Here is a 23,758-nt window from a genome sequence, read left to right as displayed (position 1 = left end):
TATCTAGTCGGCTTCCTGGCCACTCGCTAAGCTGTGCGAGCGCCCAGGTGCTGGTCACGATGGTCATGACCATCGCGACCATTGGGGCTTGCGACGAGACCCTTGTGGTAGGGTCTCTTTTCCGCAAGCCCCAGTGAGCTTCCTGCTCTAAATAGAGCAGGAAGCTCACCACTGACATCACTGGTGATGTTAGTGGTGCCTCCCACAAATGGCAGGTGTTCCTTCGGGAACGCCTCCATTTGTGTAGCCACCCCCCCTGCCCGCCTCCAAAATGGAGTGAGCTGTCAATCACAATCGACAGCCACCTCGTTTTGGTGCGAGACCCGTAGCGACGCATGTGCATGCCAGAGGTGGCGCAGGGGGCAAACATCAACCCACTTGCAAGCACATAGCGCTTGCGAGCGGGTCTGAATCAGCCCCTTAGTTTACCCAGATGCTGGGGATAAAAGAAAAGGAAGCCACAAGTGAGAGTGATTATAAATGGAAAATTGACAGGCCTGAGTAGCGCCCCCTGCCCTGTGGTGCCCTGTGCCATGGCACACGTCGCACCACCCTAATTACGGCCCTGTTTACCTTATCAGCTATTACACAGCCTAATCCCTTTACTTGTCTCTGCACTGCAGTATTACTAAAGCTGAGTACAAACTTCTCCATACTGACACCTCTCCATGTTCAAGTATCTGAGCTGCTATTATCATTACTTGTCACCTCTTTTTATATTGATAACAGCTCCGTGTTCAAGTTTATGGGCTGCAATTACACAAACTCACCTGTGTCAAGTGGAACACTAGACCCCAGCTGTGTTTCAGTCCATATTGGCATCTCAGGTATTGCATTCAGCTGGATGTTTCTAGTTCTGCTGTTTATTATTCTTGCATATGTTTGAACTGCTCCCACACATCATCTGAATCCTATATTAATACAGCTACACTGTTTCCAGTCATTTTTGTCTCATCGTTCCAGTTCTTTATACCTCAACATATCTGTGTCTGTACTAGGGATGTTTACCGACCCCCGTGTTTTGGTTTTGGATCTGTATCTCCTACAAGGTTTTGGATCTGGATTTGGTTTTGCAAACCACCCTCAAGTGTTTTGGTTTTGGATCTGGATTTTTTAAATATAAAATAGATAAAAAGTTTTAAAAAACAGCTAAAATCATGTAAGTTATGCAATCCAAAGCCCGAAATTCTGAAACCGCAAAAAGATCAGAACCGCGACTCGGATTTACCCGGATTCACGAAATTCGGAATTCTGGAGAATCGAACAGCACCTCTCTAGTCTGTACCTCATCTATAACGTACCTCATTGTGGGGTCTATTCATTATCACTTAATTTCTACAAAAGCACGTGAAAATTAACATTTTCACCTGCTTTTGAGTGTCCGGGCCATTCATCAAAGAGGTAATGCAGGAGATATCTCCTGCTTACCTTTCACTTCCGATGTGGCCCGCTGTCCCCATACACTAGTATGGGGACAGAAATTCATCAAGCTCAAAAAATGCAATATTTTCGGAGCTTGACTGCGGGAGCATTCATCATCTTCAGATGGCGTTTGCTCCCGCTAGCAGAGCACATCCCGCTCCATCCCTATGGAAAGGAGTCCTGGGTTGCATAGAGGAATCCCGCTCCTGTCTGGCTCATTCCGCCGGACGTCGGGGCTTTGTGCACCTACGTGAACTCTAGGTCATGCAGGCGCACTAGCACTGCTGAGTCGACTCGGCAGTGCTAAGTTTCAATGCTCCAGTGAAGCCGTTCGGAGAGACAGCTGATTTTCGGATCAGCTATCTGAGCGCCGATGCAATGATAATTAACATAATGAATAGACCTTATACCACAGTCTCTAACACTAAACTAAAGCAGTCCCTCAGAATAAGGACTTTTGCCTTGTCTGCGTGCAATATCTATCAATCAATCTATCTATCTATATATGTGTAAGTGTATAGGGTCTTTTAGCGACTGGCATATTAACACTGTGAAAAATGTAATATATACAGTAAAGTGTCTAGTGCAGAGAGTTACCATAAACATAAAAACCGTAGTAATTTTATCTAATTTAATTGAAAAGTTGACAAAACAAACATATAATATAAAATACAAATATTTGACTTTCAAATGCTCAAACAAGCTCTGTTAATGACCCACAGGTCTCACTGGTCCCTTGTGCAAAATATGCGTGTAATAAAGTGCAGAATTCGTAAACAATGCAGTATGCCCCTTATACATATGATAAAATGTGGGGTATTGACAAAGGGATATAGAAATAAATAGACAGAGAATAAAAAATTAGATATCAATATATAAATAAAACGATGTCTGGTAAAAAGTAGGCACAGGAGAAACAATACTTTTTAAAAATGTATAAATAACATTTAAAAGGTAAAAGCAAGAGTCTAAAAACGATATGTTGTTATCAGGTGCTTATCTTAATAGTTCATTGAGGCAAGAGGCAGCTTCCCAACGCGTTTCATCCACAGGGGACTTCTTCAAGGGGTGCTGCTGACATGTTGTAAATGCTTTTTATACCCCTTTCAATCAGAACAGGGTTCCATCTTGTTCCGCCCACCCATGACATCACTTCCTATTTCCATTTGTGCATTATTACACACTGTGTATAACAGATACTTTAGGGTGGGTATAACATTCTCTTAGGGAAGTATCCCAATTTCAATGATAGTTCTCAGTTTCGCCCGCTTGCACAGGCTTCCACCAGGTTATAGTTTTAAGTCTGTACTTCTACCCGGCTCCATGTTACTGCACTTCCGCCCGGCTCTGTCCAGCGACTTCCGCCCATCCAGTCGTCACTTCCGCCCTGGGTTGTATCGTCACGTCCACACATGGCTCTAAACATCACCTCTCTTCTCTCACTGCTGTGTCCTCTGCTTGTGAATGCGTAGATGAACGTCCTCCCTTCCATCTGGTCATTGCGCTTGTGTTTCAAGGTTGCTGTGGTTACATAGTTGCCATTATTCCACGATCCATCATAGTCCCACTGTCTCCTCTTTATTTACAAAGGTTATATTCAACTGTGATAGAAAGGGAATATCATTAATAAATTGATACTTGGATATAAACATTCATGTTCCTGTAAGGTTTAATATATATATCGCTAGTATAGATCCTGCTAACATTTTGCAGACCGCTTCTAAGTCGATATGTATCACATTATTAATTTAAAAAAGGGGGGATTTGGCAAAAGTGGTGACAAATATTAAAAAATATAAAAATTATAAAAATAATTTGTAAAGAATGGAAGGGGAATGTTTTAAGATGCAATGTTTCAGTTTTTCAATGTTCCCAATTTAAAGTGTCATCATTCCAGTTCCAAGGAGAAGGGAGGGTAGGCTATAAACTGTTGTTATAGTTTTTCAATGATGATATCCTGGATATTAGTATGAAAAGATGACTTTCACTAGATATTCCTTAATCCCTTGCATGGACTGAGTGGCTAACTGCGCCCTTTCTAAATATGTACAGGTATCTACAGCACTGGGTATTCCCAGGAAGTCTCCCATCCAAGTACTGACCCAGCCCAATTATGCTTAGCTTCCAAGATCAGGCAAGATTGGGCGCAGACATATTGGTATGGTTGTAGGTAACACTGTGCACATATAATTACCAACTCATCCATCAAAGGAATGGAGCAATCTTGTAGCTTTCATTGAAGCCATTCGGAGCCAGAGTATTCAGCTGAAAAATCCAAAACATTTCATGTCTTGATAGTTAATTGCCTAAATCTCCTCCTCTTTCTCCTAGAGTAACATGTTCTATAGCTTTAAAAGTGATGTCTTCAGGATTGGATCCGTGATGTGTAATTAAATGTTTGGAAACAGCTTGTCCCTCTAATTTATTCTTAATATTCCGGATATGTTCTTGTATCCTCAGCTTCAAAGGTCTTTTCATTTTTCCGATATATTTCAAGCCACATTTACATTCCAAAAGGTATATAATGGATGTTGAATTGCAGTTCATAAAGTTCTTTATTTTTAATTCTTTGGAGTCGTTGAATTTATAAAATACCTTTCTTCTTGGATGTAGGTACCTGCATATATTGCATCGGCCACATTTATAGCACCCTACGCATGGAGGGAGAGTGTCATTTCTCATCTGGTTTGTTTCTTTAATCATGCTTGGTGCTAGAGCATCTTTCAGATTCCTTCCTCTCTTAAAGAGAATTGTTGGTTTCGGGGGCAGTATATCTTTTAATATGGGATCCATAAGAAGAAGGTGCCAGTGATTCCATAGAGAATCCTTAATTCTATTCTCATGTCCATTAAAGGTTGTAACAAACAGAATGAAGTCCTTTTTAGAGGGGATTTTTGTTGTATACTTTAACAGGTCTTCTCTCTTCAGGTTCCTTGTTTTCTCTGCTGTCTGTGTCAGGAGTTCCTTAGGATATTCTTTTTTGAGAACCTTTCTGTATACATCTGGATCTGGTCTTCACAATCAACCTGTAAAACCAAGAGTAAGGGATGTTCTGTTTCCATCTCTTGAGGTGTCCACTTTTATAGTGCATGTAGCTGTTGGTATCAACCTTCTTTATATAGTTTTTGGTAACAATTCTCCCCTCATCATTTGTTAATACCAAGTCTAAAAATTCCAAACTGGTGTCGCTAAAATGGGATGTAAACTTAAGATTCATATTGTTACTTTCAATATGTATTAAACATTCTTCAAAAAGTGCCTCTGATCCATTCCAGATAATTAAAATATATCTTTTGTATATAATGAAATTCTCCTTGAACGGGTTATTATCATAGATATATTTCTTCTCCCAGGCCCCTATAAATATATTAGTGAAGCTGGGAGAAAAAATAGTGCCCATTGCTGTCCCACATATTTGACGATAAAAGACATCCAGAAATTTTAAATAGTTGTGCGTTAATATAAAAAACATAAGATCACATAAAAATTCATGATGAGCCAAGCTGATTGAATCATCCTCTTCTAGAACATCTCTGCATGCATTAATGCCTTTAGTGTGTTCTATGCAGGTGTACAGTGCCTGTATGTCAATGGTAACCCATCTATATGTATCTTTCCATTCAATGTCCTTTGTGCATTGTAGTACGTTTGTTGTATCCTTCAGATATGATTCCAATTTTATAACATACTTCTGTAGGAACATATCCACATATTCGGAGAGGTGCAAGGTCAGTGAATCAATTCCCGCTACTATAGGTCGTCCTGGTGGATCTATCAATGACTTATGTATTTTCGGGAGAAAATAAAATATGGGGGTAATGGGATTGGTTGTCATTAGATGCTGGTATTCTTCTTTACATAAAATTCCATTACGTAGACCATAGAGAAGTAGTATTCTTAGTTCTTCTATGTATTCTTCTATGGGATCTTTCTCAAGTTGGATATATGAGTTTAGGTCCCCCAGTAATCTATTGGCTTATTTAAGATAAATATATATATATATACATCACATTTCCTATTGTTTATAGAGTATATTGGATTTTGGAAATTGCTACAGCCAGTATTAAGAAGACAATACAGAGATAATATAATTATAGGTAATACTGGCTTTTCTGTATATCAAATATGTTCATATTTGGCCACATATTGTCCTATCCAACTGCATGAAGGAACTTGTTTCTATATGATCACTCACACATTAGGGTGCCAAATTAGATATGCGAGGGCCACATGTGATAAGGGCATCATCTATGCTACAATGTCCGTGTAATGTGCATTACAAACACTGTAATTCTCCACCTAGATGAACTACAATAAGTAGAAATGTGCAGGGAGCCCCGTGTTTTTGTTTTTGTTGTAATTCATCATCGTGTTTTGGTTTTGGCAAAACCACCCTCAAGTGTTTTGGTTCAGATTGGGTTTTGGATTCTTAAAAATCCTTGAAAATCGATAGAAAATCAATTAAACAACTATTTTGGCCCCGTTTACATGCAATCCAAAACTTGAGTTCGTTTTTTAAATCTGAGTTTCCAACTGGCTACAGAATCTAACTGGGACTCAGTTTGACCCGGAACCCCAACGTGATTTCGAACTAGGACTCGATTCGACTCGGAACCCCTAAGTTCAGATGTGTTCACAGTTCAGGAAAACCGAGCAGCACATCTCTAACAATAACTGATAATCAGTTGTTAGTTGCTGTTTAGCTCTTGGTGGACTCTGAAACAAGTGATTTCTTTGTTGCAAAAACTGGAGATGTGTATGTGGAGTTGCATATATTTCAAGATTTGTCCAACTGAAAAATACAGTACAACCATATGTCTAGGTCAGCGGTATGCCAGGCACATACATTCATATACCTATGCCCAGCAATAGTATAGAGATGCAGGCTAACAGTGTAATACCCCTTTAGTACTCTAATAGCGAGTCGCACCCGGGATTTGTGCACGCGTCGATCCCGGGTGCGACTCGCCAGAGACTTCTTTCAAACTGGCAGCCTGACCCGGCAATAATGCTGGGTCGATGACATCACCGCCATCATGTGGTGAGCCGGCGCTTGGAGATGATCTCATCTCCAAGCGCCGGCTCTCCCTATGCAGTGAACGGGACCCGGGTCGCCTCGACCCAGGTTACCCGTTCACACCGCACTGCGAGCCGGGTTGAACTCGTGTTCAACCCTGCTCGCAACCCGAGTTGAAATGTCAGGTCGCTTGACCCAGGTTACTTCAACTGGCCCCTTTTACACTGCACAGTAACCCGGGTTATTTGATGGCAGTGTGAAAGGGGTATTAGTGATAAGTGAGAAAGTAGCTGATATTCATACTCAATATAAAGTAATGAAGTGTAAAATACACATTAGAGTGTCTTGACAGTGTTACTAATACATGTGAAGGTCACATTTTCTATATATAATGTAAACACAAACACCCACAAATCCGTTAAGAACGCTTTATAAATCTCTCCTGCAGTAGTCCAAATGGAAATGACAAATAATATCTTTAAATATAAGAAGTGCATTTGGGGATGCATCCAAGAATCATTAGATCAAACCTCCAGGCATGGGCATATCTATAATGGATGCACATGGGCCCCTGGGTCTAGGGGACCCAGACTCCACATCCTGCACCCATTCACAATTCTTACCTCTCCGTCAGTGCCCTGGAAATCGATGTTGTCACATACATACTGTTGTACTAAAGTTAGCCGGAAAATAGTGCCTGCACCATTTTCCTGGAGATCAACTCCTCTGGCACTGGGGAGATAGGAGGGTGCCCGCAGGTAGGATGCACATGGGTCCCCTCCTCTCTTAAACCGCCCCTGCCTCCAGGGGGTGTACTACACTCATGTGCCGAGCCGTATAGAGCACTTCTGCCTCCCATCACCATGTGACACCATGACATAACAGAGGAAGAGGCTGGGAGCAGTAAGCTGTGGACCTCTCTAGGCAGTGGTATGGCCCTGCTTCTGTAAAGCACACGTGCTTAACCAGCTGGATCTCAATATGGAGAATAGCTGGAAACTGGAGAATGAACCATGTACACATTGCAGTGAAACTAAACTTAAGTAAAAAATGTAGACCGAGACTGAATACATGCATTGTAGGAAACCCTTTCTACCATGGGGGCAGCGCAGCTCTCATGTGTGAATGGGCACACGGAATCCTGTTTTTAATAGAACTACTGTGGATTTTGGATATATGAGTCATAAAGCCATCATGTATTGACAGGCAACTGTAATCATATACACAGCAAATATAAACAAGCTATTATGGAACTACATGTACATACTGGGACGGAATGGGTATGATTATCCGCCAGTTCATATCCCGACGCAGGCAGCCCGAAGAGAGAATATCCCGACAGGGCAGGTGAGTACCCTATCTCTCTCCCTCTCCCCCCTAACCCTCCCTTAGCGGTGCCTAACCCTAACCTTCCCCCTCTAATCTTCCCCCCTAGTGCCTAACCCTAACCTTCCCCCAGGGGGTGCCTAACCATGACCCCCCGTACAGCCCCCAAAACCTAACTCCGCTATGCTACGCTACCTAAACCTAACCCTCCCCTCCGCGGCTAACACTAAGGCCGCCCCAGACTTATCTCGTTTGGTCTGGCGTCCTTCGGCGTTCTGACATCGGGATTAAGATAGACATCGGTATTTCAACGCCTATCTTAAGTCCCTTGCCGAGATTCGGATGTCGGTATCGAGACCTGGACATGTGAATTAAAGGCTAGCATGACATTTTTACATTCCTTTAACTGATTTCATGCATACAATTACTGTGACAAAAGCTTTGATGCCATTCATGCTGTATCTCATCAGTTTGGCCCCTGCCCCTCCTGCCACTTTATAGTAACGGGTTTTGTGGCTTTGTATAGTGGGGGTGGGGCCAGAATGACGTAATCATGGCACCAGGCCCCCAGCACCTCCCACCAGGAATTATATATAAATCAGGAAAGAAACAAAATCATATTATTTAAACAATGTATCTATTGCTGTCAGTAATGTCAGTGTAACACCACTCCCTAAGAGCAGTTAAGTATTACCCCGCCACTGTGTGACCTGGCTATAACTCCTTCAAAGGATGTCTATATTATCTTCAGCAGAAGCATATACTATACAGGGCACCTACAGTACCATTGATTTCATATTACTCCCCTTATGTCTAAGTGCATTACTGCGCATGAATATTCATAGCACCCCAGAAGATGGATAACTTCATGCTGTAATAAACTACTGTATACAGCTGTAAAATGCAAAGCCAATTTAAACATTGGTTTTGTTACATGTTGTCTCTTTAGACAAATGTGTGTAATGTGCAAATGTGTGTAATGTAATAAACTATATAGCTGTAAAATGCACAGTCAGTTTAATCATGTGTCTACCTTCGGCTTGCAAACTCTATGTGTGGGTAGTTTTCAGCTCCATAGTAAGGTGGAAGCCATATTTCTGTTTTTTCCAGGTCTTTGTTCTTTTGACATGGGTGGTCTTACTTAACTTTTTCTATACTTCAGGACAGCTCTGCTGCTGAAAACAAATCTTGTTGGTATATACAATAGATCTCAAAAGATAAAAAGGGTATCACAAAATGATGTGTGTACTGTAGCAAATAAAAAACATTAACAATATGATGGTTAAAAAATATATAATAATTATAACCAGTAGGGATAATGGTATTATGACTTCTGCCCTACAATCATCAGTTTTGTGTATGTACTTGTAGTTATAGCAAAATATTTTGCTCTAAAATGTTTTTGTTCAAATATGTGCAGGTAGTCACATGCACAAACAAGTTGTTATTGAGCTTAACAAAATATGCTGAATAAGGTCATTCCCATAATTATAATACACCCCCTGGTTTCATGTAGGTGGAATCGTTATGACATACCGCCGGACATGAGCCCTGCACCCTAAACCTAACCCTCCTGGGGGGGGGCGTGGTGTCCAACTCTAACCTCCCCCGGGGGTGCCTAACCTAACCCCCCCTTCCCCTAGCCTAACCCCTCCCCCAGGGGGGGTGCCTAACCCTAAGTCCCCCCAGGAGCCCCTAAACCTAAAATAAATAGATTGATCTGTTGCGCACTGGACTGGGTACTATAAGATAAATAGGTGGGCGGGGTAGGCTGCACTTATATAGAAGGGTGTCTGTCCTTCTAACAATAATATAAGACAAGATGATAAATGTGCTAGAGAAAAACCCCTGCAGTATGTTGGTATATGAAATGGAATGCAAGGATATTTAATAACAAAAATTTGGTATTTACTTCAGGATATCAAATAAAAGAATAGAGAAATTATAGAAATCAAGTTAATGTCTCTTGAACAGAGAGGTGAAATTCCACTGTATAGTGGTAGTGTAATCCACCTTGATGTAATAAGTCTATGTGGTATTACAAAGCTGGATATGCACAGGTTAACCTCTAATCCTTCACTGTGGGCACTGACGATGAGTGATGTAAGTGAATAAGTCCATTTGTTGTTGTGTCTTAAGGTATTGGGGGTCACATGTGGCATCCCACTAGTGTTGTGTGCCCAGGATGAGGTATGATGTGCATGATTGATGCCCGGGGAGGTCTTCTTGGGACAGAGAGCACGGCCCTGGAGTGAAGGGGCCGCGTCCTCCTGACAGGGGGACCCGCGCCTAGCGCATGCACCGGCTGGCCGCCTGATTGAACAGACTGCCTCTGTGTGCACGCGCTGGTACAGGTCACTGTAGTTTATGGGAAAGAGGTGCGGATTAAGGTATCAGGGAACCAGAGACCTCTCACCCTGTCCCGTGTGGGGAGACTCACCTTGCCCTCACTGGCGCAGTATGCCGCTTCTGCCCCTAGCCGGCTCATGTTGATCGCGGTCTTCTTCCCATTGTCCTGGGTGTTTCCAGATCCGGTGGTCTGATGTCAGCTGGTGTCCGGGTAAACAGTGAAACTCGGCAGTGGGGAGACAATGATTCTCCGAGGTTATGGAGAGAGTTTCTTAATATTGCAGACGTCAGTAAGGTGCCCCTAAACCTAACCCTCCCCCCTGCGGCTCTCCGCTTCCGATGCCCGGCTTACCTTCGTTTGGTATGCCGGATGTCGGGATTTCGATGGGTGGATAATGATAGGTGGTGGCATTTCGACCGCTGGCTTCCTGACCGCATATCCACGTAGATAAACATGAAAATGAATATGGATTTTTCAAATTAAAGTAATACTGCCCCCTGCTGCTCATAAAACTATAGAATTAATGTACTATATGTATTCTGGGGAGACACCTCCCCTAATTTCAATGGGATAAAAGGTGAATTCATGTAACACATGTTGGCCTTTATGACTGGAGCCAATATAGAGGGATGGTGTCTAGTATTCATGTTCTTCAATATGGGTGTCTGATTAAGATAAAGGGGATTCCCCAAGGAATCTATCCTTAGCTAAGTATATTTTATATTTATATAATCTGAGTACATAAACCAGGACTTTGCGGTGGAGCACCAACATGGACGGTCCAGCAGGGGTATAAAGGTGAGTTACCGTTTTTTATAACCCTGACGAAAATGTTTACATAAACATTCAATATATAATAACATATATAAATTTGTAAATATATTTATATATCTTATACATTTTTAATTATTATATTTATCAATAAACTGCTGTTTGTTTATATAATCATATAAACATGATTCTGTGTGTTTGTGCTGTCATGACACATTTTCACAGTGATAACTGTGTAGTAACCCTGTGTATAAAACTCACAACCGACCACAACAACATACTGTTATATATTAATTTCAATTTAAATATTCCTAAAATCATATTTTTTATTAATTTGTACGTAAAACAGTTAAAGTATTAAAAATAATCTCTTTACCTTTGACTATAATTAATATGAAATATTGGACCTGAACTTTACATAATGTAATTCAGACATTTCAAGCAATATGAAGAGTTCTTCCATTTAGACATTGTGAATATATTAATATATTATAATCTTCAAAATGCATACCATATGTAACCGCTCAATAAAAAGTTGCTTTGAAAAAACATAAGCCCATTTTGCTACAAACAGTAATTTCTGGAAACTGGAAAACCCATGTAGGTACTTCCCCAGGTGGAAATGACAGCATACTGTATCAAAATCATTAATAATATACAAATAATGTAATTGTATAATGCTTTATTTGTTATATGCAATTCTTCACCTTTAATTGATTACAAATAAGTGATGTAATAGTAAGTAGGATGCTTGTTATTCACATAGGATTTATAAAGGTCTGCATACAAAGTTATTTAAAGATTAATCATGTGGTTCAGTATTATAAAGGTGTGCATAGAAAATTACTCTGGGATTAATCATATGGGATTATAAAGGTAGGCATATGAAGTTAATCTAAGGTTAATCATGTTGGATTATAAAAGTGTGCATACAAAGTTACTCTAGGGTTAATCATAAGGGATTGTAAAGGTATGCATACAAAGTTACTCTAGGGTTAACCATATGGGATTGTAAATGTATACATACAAAGTTACTCTAGGGTTTATCAAATGGGATTGTAAAGGTATGCATACAAAATTACTGTAGGGTTAATCATTTGGGATTGTAAAGGTATGCATAAAAAATTACTTTAAAGTTAATCATGTGGGATTATAAAGGGGTTGGGTATGAAATCCCGGTTGTCGGGATGCCGCTGGTCAGAATAGCATCCCAACTGCCAGAATCCCGACACCCATAGGAACGCATGGTATTTCCCCAACCCCTACTCTAACCCCTACACTAACCCTCCCTCCCTGGTGCCTAACCCTTACCTCCTGCCCCTAGTGCCTAAACTTAACCTCCACCTCCCCGCACCCTAAACCTAACATCACCTTTCTGGTGCCTAAACCTATCCTCCCCCTAGTGCCTAAACCTAACCTCCAACTAACACCCCGATACTTATCTTCGAGATGCCGATGGTCCGGATACTGGTACCGGGACCCTGATCTGTCGAGATTTCGGCACCGGTATTTAGTCCGCCGGCATCCCGAACGCCGGGATGCCGACTACATCCCATTATAAAGGTATGCATACAAAGTTACTCTAGGGTTAATCATATGGGATTATAAAGGTATGCATTACATACAAATTTACTCTAGGGGTAATCATATGGGATTATAAAGGTATGCATTACATACAAATTTACTCTAGGGGTAATCATATGGGATTATAAAGGTATGCATTACATACAAAATTACTCTAGGGTTAATCATATGGGATTATAAAGTTATGCATTACATACAAATTTACTCTAGGGTTAATCATATGGGATTAACCTTACATTAACCCCTGTATGCATTACATACAAAGTTACTCTAGGATTAGTCATATGGGATTATAAAGGTATGCATTACATACAAAATTACTCTAGGGGTAATCACATGGGATTATAAAGGTATGCATTACATACAAAATTGCTCTAGGGTTAATCATATGGGATTATAAAGGTATGCATTACATACAAAATTACTCTAGGGATAATCATATGGGATTATAAAGTATGCATACAAATTTACTCATGGGGTAATCATATGGGATTATAAAGGTATGCATACATAGTTACTCTAGGGTTAATCATATGGGATTATAAATCTTTGCATATAAAGGTACAGTATGCATACAAATTTACTCTAGGGTTAATCATATGGGATTGTAAAGGTATGCATTACATACAAAATTACTCTAGGGTTAATCATATGGGATTATAAAGGTATGCATTACATACAAAGTTAATCTAGGGTTAATCATATGGGATTATAATAAAGGTATGCATTACATACAAAATTACTCTAGGGTTAATCATATGGGATTATAAAGGTACTGTATGTATACAAAATTACTCAGGGGTTATAGAGGTCCTTCAGGGACTGAAAGAACTCTGCAATTTGGTGATTAAGATCCTATTCGCCGATATCGAAATGATAGTGTTGCCTCTCCTCAAAATCATATTGGTTGATTTTGGGGTATACAGTATATATAACCACAATCATATACACACGGGATTTCAGTATTTTGTGTGCTGTGGGACTTGAACCTTAATATTGTAGAACATTCTTAGATCTTTAACTCTGCACTAGTAATACAATCATACGGTACTCTTCAAACGACCCTAAGCAATATTCTCATGACAGGTTTGGAAAGTATAGATCATGATCCGTCGCTATCACAACCATATAGACAATTATAATCATCCATTTATGTAACAAACACCTACTTATTGATCTGTTCTACTAAATCTAATACAATGAATTCCCATGCATGACGTTGCCTGACTCACAGAGGAGCTATAATCAGAACACAACATTTACTTTGTATTCTGTAAATGTGACTGTATGAAGTAGAAGTAATTCAGGATTCCAGTAATTTTCATGTGTTGAAAAGGAATCATTGTCACTGGAGAAGTGTAATGTAAGCGGGCATTGCTTGGCTTATCAGCAGGTTGTGGAAGGTAAGATTTATGTCTTACAGGGTATGAGATATTTGACAGACCTGCGGGAAGAAGTCTGTGATTAATAGTTATTCACATGGTAGTCACTTGCTCCCTGCTAAATGAATAACACTATTTCACACAACATTAAATTGAAGGATTTAAACATAATTGTGTGATTTGTGGATGGAAACATGCAATCCGCTTTTCATGAATTGTCTCCAGCTATGAATGCAGAAAAGCTGATTTAATAACAATGCTGGAGCAGAGTCATAAATTCAATTCAAACTGAATATCTATATAATAATAATAATAGTATTAATAATTGTATTATGCATGATACAGAAGCAAAATAGTAGGACGCACGACACAACATGTTATCATTAAATAGGAAAACTAATTATGTAATGTTGTAGCCATTTGGGGGATACTTATGGTTTATGTATTATATGTGAATAATATTTGTCTAATATTAGAGCTATGTGTGTGGGATGGGGGGAGGGTTAAATTAATTTGTTGTGAATACTATATCCTGGCACCTGGGTTGGGATTGCCCTGAGGTTCATGTGTTTTGGAGTAAGGTATTACAGGCTATCTCTGGCACTGGTATCTCCTTGTCCAGCCTCTTGACTGCGGTGCATTTAATAAGGGTTTTAAGTGGAGATATGTTAGATAAATACTGCACTCAATATGTGATTAGATTGTGTACCATTGCCAAAGTTTGCATCTCACGCTCTTGGGTGGCATCCACAGATCCTGTATTTACTGCCTGGGTTTCTTTAGTCAATGCCACTGTGACCCATGAAAAATACTTGTACACAGTATTGGACTGGAGCATAAAGGGCCCACGTGGGAATGCACTGGTAGGTGCCCAAGCTTAAGGGGTGTGGCCAGCAATCAAAGATGGTGTGGCCAGCCACCACAGAGGGACTTGGCCAACTATAAAAGAGGACATGCAAAGAGCAGGGCCTCTTTATAAAGGCAGGAACAGAGGTGTGTCAGGACCACTCACTTTGATTGGCATAAGGCTAATATTGGTGTCGTTTTCATAGACACAAACAAAGCACCCAAGTTCATCCATGATCCTGTTCCACCACGTTACTGATCACTAGATGAAGAGGTGGGGCCCCTCAGGCAGTGGGGCCCCCCGGGGATTTCCTCTGTACACCCTGTTACACAATTACACAATTGTTTGGGTTTTTGTTTCTTTTGTGTTTCTAACTGTAAAACCAATAAAGATCACTTAATTAAAAAAATAATGTGAATACTAGAAAATATTAGGCCTGATTAAAGGGAAATAGTCTATTTATTAAACGTGAAAGTTATTAATTTTATGTCATTGTAGGAAAAAGGACAAAATATTACATTTGAGGGCTAATAATGTAGCATCAAGGCTGATTGAGGGGAGGGAAGTCTAAGGTTATCGCTAATTGCTAGGCTTTCTATATTTCACGTATCACCCTTTTTCCAAATGTCCCCAACATTCCAGAATCCAGACAGCCAGCTATTGAGCTTAATTACAGCGTCATCGGCAAACAGTGAATCTGCAAGAACAGTTTGTAGATTGTATGGATTGCTTCCGGTGATGCTCTCCTGCTTTTTGGATAACTTGTATATCAGGAAGGGTATGTCTGCGTCACATTACTCCACTTGTGAGGGGAAAATTGAATGCATCAAACAGGTCTACATTTTAGTGGCATAAGATAAACCTTTATAATCAGTTATTTATAAACAACTATTGGGTGAGCTTACACTTTATGTACATCAGTACTAAATCTAACCTGTAGAAAAACAGTGCATTAGAAGCTTCCCAGTAGAACTAGGACAACCTGTCCCCAGCTAGAGCCTTGACATTTTAAGAGGGATAGATCAATAAAACATTCACAGGGCTAAATCCATCTGTAGTCAAAGCATTTAGAGATATTCGCAATACAAGTTAATTGTCATACACCAACAACTGTCTTAGCTATTCTCATTGCAATCACATTATGCAGGTGCAGAGATTTCATCCTGTTGCTCTTAATGGATTAGTATAGTCACTTATGTTACTGGTAATTCCCAATTGTAGCATCTTACAGCGAGAGGTGCTGAGCTGGAAGTCTTGAATCATAGACTGAGTTTGAATCTGTACAACAGACCTTGTCATGAAAAAAAGCAGCGGCCGTTGCAACATCCCACTTATACAGATATACAGATTTAGGCACTGATTCAGAGCCGGACGCTCTGACAGAGCGCTCGCTCTGAATCAGGGCCGTCCCTCTTCCTTTTTGGAGCGGCCTCCTGGCCGCTCGCATAGCTGTGGGTTACCACCCACAGCTATAGCGAGCGCCCAAAATGATGGTCGCGATGGTCAAGACCATCGCGACCATCGGGCTTGTGACGAGACCCTTGCGGTAGGGTCTATCAGAGCCAAAAGCACTCCCACTGACATCACTAGTGATGTCAGTGGGGCCGGCCCCAGATGGTAGGCATTCCCATGGGAACGCCTCCGTCTGGGTAGCCACGCCCCCGGCACGCCCACCTAAGGGGGCGTGCTGTCAATCACCATCGACAGCATGCCCCCTTTGGTGCGAGACCCATAACAACGGCTTGGCCGTCGTTATTTGGGTCTCGCGCATGCGCACAACAGAGCCGCCACCATCATGCACATGTGCACTTGGGCAACATCGACCCACTTGCGAGCGCTCAGCGTTCGCGAGTGGGTCTGAATTAGGCCCTTAGACTCTGGGTCCGATTCAGCACGGAACGCAAGTCTGCATACGCACGCACCCGGCCGCTGCGAAAATATGCTGATGAACCCAATCGCAATGACACCGCAGCACAAGAACCAGACGACCACCACTACATAATGCCGCCCACTTCCCTTTACTCGCATCCACAATACCTCGCTAGACAGCAAAAACATCGGTAACATTGAGAACCATCAAATCCATTAGCATATTAGCGGTTGCCCTTACCTAACTCAGGATTTGGGCCGCTTCATGTGTGCATCTAGAGCTCTGGCTGCATCTTCCGTCACAGGGACTTAAATATGCATGCCCCTGTATCGGCGTTCAAACGCACTGGCATGCCTGCGGTTCACTGACCACCCCCCGTTACCACCCCCAAATGGTCAATTTCTGTCAATCAATGTGTGCTGAGACTGCATGCTCCCTGGAATTGCATACCGATCGCAGCGGCCAGTTTGGGCACTGCGATGCATGCACAGAATGCAAACATCGGTCGAGTGCGTGCAAATTCGCGGCTGTGTTCCTTGCTGAATCAGGCCCTCAGTCTCACACAGATATACAAGTGTCACATATCAATTTCATCAGTGCAGTCTTGTGAAGCAGTTTTGTCATATTGTGTTGCGACTCAGGCACATATTTGAGTGAAAAAAAGCTTGGTGCCAGGGACGGACTGGGGCTGTTGATCAGCCCTGGCAGTCCCCTCTGTGCACGCGCCGTCAGTGCGTTCTCACAAAATGGACGTGTCTAAGTTTCACGGGGGTGTGCCCCAAGTCACGGGGGCTTGGCCAAGCAGAGTGCCGGGAGATGGTGCTGCTTAGCAAGGATTACTGACCCATGATGTGCACCGCGTGCTGTACTGCCGCCACCCCTTTCTTCCCCCTGAGCTCATACCATGAACTCCGGAGTCGGGAAGGTGACTTCTACCCTGTGCAGTGGCAGCCGCACTTCATCGGCCCTTCTGGCATGTACCAGATGGCCAGTCTGGCCCTGATTGGTGCAAGCTAAGTCGCACAGGTCCTGGCATGCCGAGAACATACTATTGTATGGGGATGGTGTACCAAATTGGGACTGAAGAGTAAGCAGGAGATATCTGTGATATCTCCTGCGTTACCTTTATAATGAATGGCTTCATTACTTAATTTCTACAAAAGTGGTGATGACTAGGGCCCTCATTCAGAGCCGTACGCTCTGAGCAGAGCGCACGCTCTGAATGAGGGCTGCCCTCCATAAAAATGGAGCGTCCTCCTGGACGCTCGTATAGCTGTGGGTCACCACCCACAGCCTATAACGAGCATGCAGTTTGATGGCCGCGATGGTCGTGACCATCGCGACAATCGAAACTGCGAGCCGGAGCCTGCGGTTGAGGTTTTCAACCGCAAGGCCCGGAGTGATTTTGGCTCTATCAGAGCCAAAATCACTCCCACTGACATCACTAGTGATGTCAGTGGGCCGGCTTCTGACGGTAGGCGTTCCCTTGGGAACGCCCCCGTCAGGGAGGCACGCCCCCGGCACGCCCACCAAAGGGGGCGTGCTGTCAATCAACATCGACAGCACATCCCCTTTGATCAGACACAACGAGTGAAGGACTTTCCTTCGCTCGTCGCGTCTGGCGCATGCGCACGACGGAGCTCCCTCCGTCGTGCGCATGCTCAGTGCAGACCATCGACCCACTTGTGAGCGGACAGCCGCTTGCGAGTGGGTCTGAATCAGGGCCTAGGTTCCTTAGAGGCATTTCTTGCACTACCTGTAATTATATTTTGAGAAGAGATTCATTCCAGCATCCTCAGCTAAAGAGATTAAAACACAGACTGCACTTACATAATTATATTTCCGTGCAGCTTTTATGTGTAGGGAAGCCTGAAATAACAATGAGAGAAAGGCTATTGGATCACCGGAGCTCTATTACAGCACTGCTGCAGTCTGGCAAAAGAGACCAATCTGTAGCAAATCATCACATGCTACCATTCTATACCGCTGCCTGAGAGCGTGTCTGCTGGCTTGTGTCTGATCATCCTTGTCTCTGCTGTTTGGTGTTCTGATCATTCCTTACTGGACAGGCCTCTATTCTGGCAATCTTTACTGTTACCCATCCCTTTGGACTGTATCATTATCTGGAACCTTTACTCAGGGTCATAACAACTTAGGTAGCCAAGATGGCACTTGCCAGGGGTGCCATCCGGCAAAGCCATCCACAAATTTGAACCTCTGGAGGGCCTACGGCCACACAACGCTGGGGAAGGTTCTATGCATATTACCCCATCCTTGCATTTGCTTTGAGTTCCTGGCTCTGGGCGCCGTCATGAAGCATCCATGGCCCAGAAATGCAGCACTTGCAATTGCTGAATAGAAGTTTTAGTCAAGTCCTTCACTATGCAAAGTGGATCCCTACAAACAGTAGAGTCTTTGCTGTCCATCCAGATCTCTCAGGCCTGTCCTCAACTAGATCTGTGTCTGATCGCATTGAGAGCTCATTTGCTGCAGATCAGTGCTAGCCTTGGCACCTCTATGGTGGGGACCTGTTATGAGTACAATCTTCTTGGGGGTCTGCATGGTATGGATCTGTCACCCATTAGAGTCCATACAGCCAAAGTCAGCCACTAATATAACAATGGGTCCACAGCTTCTCACTGACATCATTCACAGGCTTACACAATATTCTTGTGAATGACAAAAGTAAAAGATACTGATAACAAGAGATAACCAGTATAGAACAGCTCCAATTTATGGTTTGATTTTTTTGAACCACAATAGATACCACAACTATGAAAACCACATAGGCAGAGTAAATATTAGGTATATAGTGAAGCTGGAAGACTCTTATGAATATGTTCAGACTTTGGCCATCACCAGTTAGACAAAATCTTGAGAGCCATTTACATTTTCACTGCAAATATAATCCATTTGGCTGGTGTACAATGCTGTATGATTTGTCCATAAATAGTCCCCATTTGACCAACACACAATGCTGTGCACATCTGTCTAGTAAATTGTCTACAAAACACCAAAGGATACAATTCGGACCCATTTTACCAGCAAACAGCACATCCACAATAACTCACCCTATTCATCTCACTGCTACCACTCCCATCATGAAGAAGAACCTGCATTCATCAGAGCCACCAAAACAACCAACAGCATCATTGGCGATTCTCTCTGCCTTTCTTGCAGTGAACTCCCAATAGCCTGTAGGATTCATTAAATCCAGTTAGTTTTGGGATACAGCAGACTAAAGCAGCAAGCATTTCTACCGATAACAGTGCTGACCAATCACTAGAACAGTGCAGACATGAAAGTTCCTCTGTGGTCGCACTGTAAAACTGAAAATACAAGTGGCCAAAGCAAAATCTCAGAGCTGCAGCACTTGCTACCACTGCTGTACAGACTCAGATCTTTTCTATCTAGCAACCATTTTGCCAACATAATCAGTCTGACGTGGTCTGCCACTGAAATATACTCTTTCCATTACCCAATGGAATTCACCAATGAAGAACTGTCATTCTACGTACATACTGTACTATATATACTCCATAATTATATCTGTAGAGCAGGGATGGGGAACCTCAGGCCTGGGGGCCGTATAAGGCCCCCGACATCATTTGGTCTGGCCCTCTGAGCTTATTTTCTGCTAGCCTCATCTGGCTAGCAGGGTGCCTAGAATGGCACCCTGCAGCCAGAATCTATGCAGAAGTGCCATCTGGAGCATCCTTAGGATGCTTCAGACAGTCACACAGCTGCCCTTACAGCTCCCTGGAGCATTCTCTGGATGCTCCGGGCATTGCTGTAATCACCAGCGATTGTGGCCCCATCCCGTGTGACATCACACGGAGGGGCGTGGCCTGCACCAGGCCTGCGAATGATGTTATATATATTAAAATGGCCCTCAGCAGAAATAAAGTTCCCCACCCCTGCTGTAAAGGGACAAGTAGCCTATAAAAATAACTTACAGTCCATCTATTACGTATCTGCATATAAGGCCTTGCTCAGTCATTTGAACTTTTTTTTTTTACATTTATTTATTACACCAATGTCTGTCAGCTAATAAGCAGCATTTCTGATACAAAGTAGTCCTCAGCCTCATGAATTAGATTAAACATGCAGCCGGTGCAGCTATTTAACCTTGTAGGATTTGACAGCACCCCATGAGAAATAACATAATAATACATGCACTGATGTTTTCACAGGATTCCACTGTGGCCAAACTGCATTTCATTTCAAGGCAGTCTAGTGTTATAATGCTGACAAGCTGTAGAACTGTGATAGCCTTGAAAATATTCTGGACTCAACTTATTCCATTAAGTGAGTCCTAACAAAGAATAATACATTTTAGAAGATGTTATTAAACACTATGTAGGGAAAGACCAAAATACAGATCTGTCAGCTAATTTCTGGTAATTTACTTTCCTTTCTGTCTTGAAAAAGATGAGGACAGGATTATCTGTCACATTTTCACCGTGTTCATGGTAACAAATACATGGTAACAAATACATGTGCTGTTTGTAACCACTGAAAACATAATTTCAAGTAGAGATGAGTGGTTTGTATTCTGTGAAATCCAAAAACATCCAAACTTGGGGTTTCTGAGTAGAACTAAGTCCAGGCTCAGGTCATACCTCCAAGTTCGGTTCTTAAAACAAGACAAAATACCAATTTCCCATAAAAGTTAAATCTTGCGGGTTTCAGAGGGAAGTTTCACACAGGACAAGGTGATATTACAAACAATAGATAGCAACTGCAAACAGGCTACTATCACTATGTAGAAATCACATATACAAAGAAGAAAAGTAAGTAGCTTTAATGGGTGCACTGGGACCCACGTTGGTAATTTAAAATTTAATATTTTTAATAGGTATGCACTAAAATCTCACTATATTAAATTTGCTAAGATGGTGAAATATAAAAAGATAGAATTGTGAAAAAGAGATGAAAATGAATGTGTACAATAAAACGTTGTCAATTTGTCATTGTTTCAATATGATCAGTGTTTAGTAGCACAGTGGTTCTTCACTTATTATAGTTTATTCTGTTACTTATGTTGCAAATAATTATTTCTTAAGGTTAAATGCCTTCATCAGCTCCTAGAAGGAAGTAGCAAATTGTATCAAACAATGCAGTGATTAATATTATGTATAGTCAGTTTTCCAAACTGATACAATGTCTTCTCTACTTATACTTACATGCCTTATCCTTATATATTACCATACAATGCTTATAGTGAATATTTGTTAGCTATACTGTATACACAAATATATGTTGTAGTTCTGAGTCTCTTAGCTGTAAGGTTAAATCCCACACAGCAGGTATATGTTAGTATATAATTGGTCAACACACTTAGTATTAATGGGTCTCCACTACATTTGATATATAATGGTAGTAGTTCCCATTATATCATGTGTGTGTGAATCACATACCATAAAAAAGGATTTTAAAGGTAAAAATGTTAACCTTTGCAGCTCTGGGTATTCATGTATACAATAGTGCAGCTGAACCTTTAGGCAATTGCAATCATTCCCAGCACTGCGTATAGTAGATGTATCCTTTTATATATCAGTAGCTGGAGCATAGGCCCCATATATTTAGCATAGCTTTCACTAATTGTAGGCAATAGCAGTTAGTCTCAGCACTATGTATAGTGCATATATCATTTTACTTTGACATAAATGGCTGGGATTTATATGCATTTAGCAACATATTTAACATTGAATTTTAGTTACATGACTGACAGTCGGTTACAGATAGCCTACGGCCGTTTCACCAGTCAGGCTTTCTCAAGGCATCACCTGTCATGTCATTTCCTTTTCCTTAAATCCCCTGCCCTAAGTTCTGATTGGTTGTCAGCAAATCAATCATGTTTAACATTATTAGAATGGTAGTATAGACTTAATAGTAATCCACCAACGTCCACTTCTTAAAATATAAATATGAACAATTTATTTCATTACATTAAGTATAATGTTAAAACACATCCTCTGATGTTTTTATTTGTAATTTCTCAGACAGATATCCTATATAAAATTTGATTTTGAGTTTATCCATTATATACATATAAATTATTCCTTTATGTCAGATCTTCTATATCTTTCCATTTGATGTCCAATTTAATCAGATATTTTGATATATCTCTCTCATAGAGGGTGATGATATTTCTATCATGATGGAAAGAAGTATGCATAGTGATAGTGATTTATGTATAAATCACTGTCACTATGCAAACTTCTTTCCATCATGATAGAAATATCATCACCCACTATGAGAGAGATATATAAAAATATACTGCATAGCTAACAAATATTCACTATAAGCATTGCATGGCAATACATACGGATAAGGCATCTAAGTACAGGAAGAGAAGACATTGTATCAGTTTGGAAAACTGACTAATATTGTGTATAGTCACTGCATTGTTTGATACAATTTGCTACTTTCTTCTAGGAGATGAAGGCATTTAACCTTAAGAAATAATTATTTGCAACATAAATAACAGAATAAACTATAATATGTAATGAACCACTGTGCTACTAAACACTGATCATATTGAAACAATGACAAATTGACAACGGTTTTGTTTTGCATATTTTATTGTACACATTCATTTTCATCTCTTTTACACAATTCTATCTTTTTATATTTCACCATCTTAGCAAATTCAATATAGTGAGATTTTAATGCATACATATTAAAAATGTTACATTTTAAATGACCAATGTGGGTCCCAGTGCACCCATTAAAGCTACTTACTTTTCTTCTTTGTATATGTGATTTCTATAATGTTGTGGGTAGCACCTCAGCAAGCTTTATATTTACTCTGTCGATACAGTAAATTGATTAATAGCTAATTGGAGAGAGGACAAACGAAACTGTAAACTATTAATTACAAAATAGATGGCTGGTGCAGGATTGGTGCTCTATTTGTAACTACTATCACTGTGTGTTTGTTTGTCAGACACTAGCGACTAAAATCTGCAAACAGACTCTTCTGTTTGTTGTTAGAGAACTTGTAGTGAGCTGCAGTTAATTAGAATTGTTTTTCACAAAGACATCTATCTGCAGTACATTGCACTATATATTGTGTATGAGGGCAGAGTCACTTAGGGGCATATTCAATTGGGCACGAGGTTTAGCGAGGTAAAAAACCTTGTGCCCAATTTTGGATTACCGCGGGTATGCATACTCCTGATAC

At 41.1% G+C, this 23,758-nt stretch overlaps 1 protein-coding gene and 1 pseudogene across 1 annotated transcript in view; both read right to left on the bottom strand.

Moving 5' to 3' along the window:
* Positions 1-23,758, bottom strand: part of RAP1GAP2 (RAP1 GTPase activating protein 2) — a 911,161-nt gene that overhangs the window by 801,078 nt on the left and 86,325 nt on the right. The window lies entirely within an intron of this gene.
* Positions 3,476-3,594, bottom strand: LOC148502714 (5S ribosomal RNA; annotated as a pseudogene).

This window comes from Taudactylus pleione, unplaced genomic scaffold (assembly GCF_031769625.1).
Source record: "Taudactylus pleione unplaced genomic scaffold, aTauple2 ptg000485l, whole genome shotgun sequence".
Lineage (NCBI taxonomy): Eukaryota > Metazoa > Chordata > Amphibia > Anura > Myobatrachidae > Taudactylus > Taudactylus pleione.
Note: the sequence above shows the minus strand (reverse complement) of the source record. Positions and strands in the feature narration are given on the sequence as shown.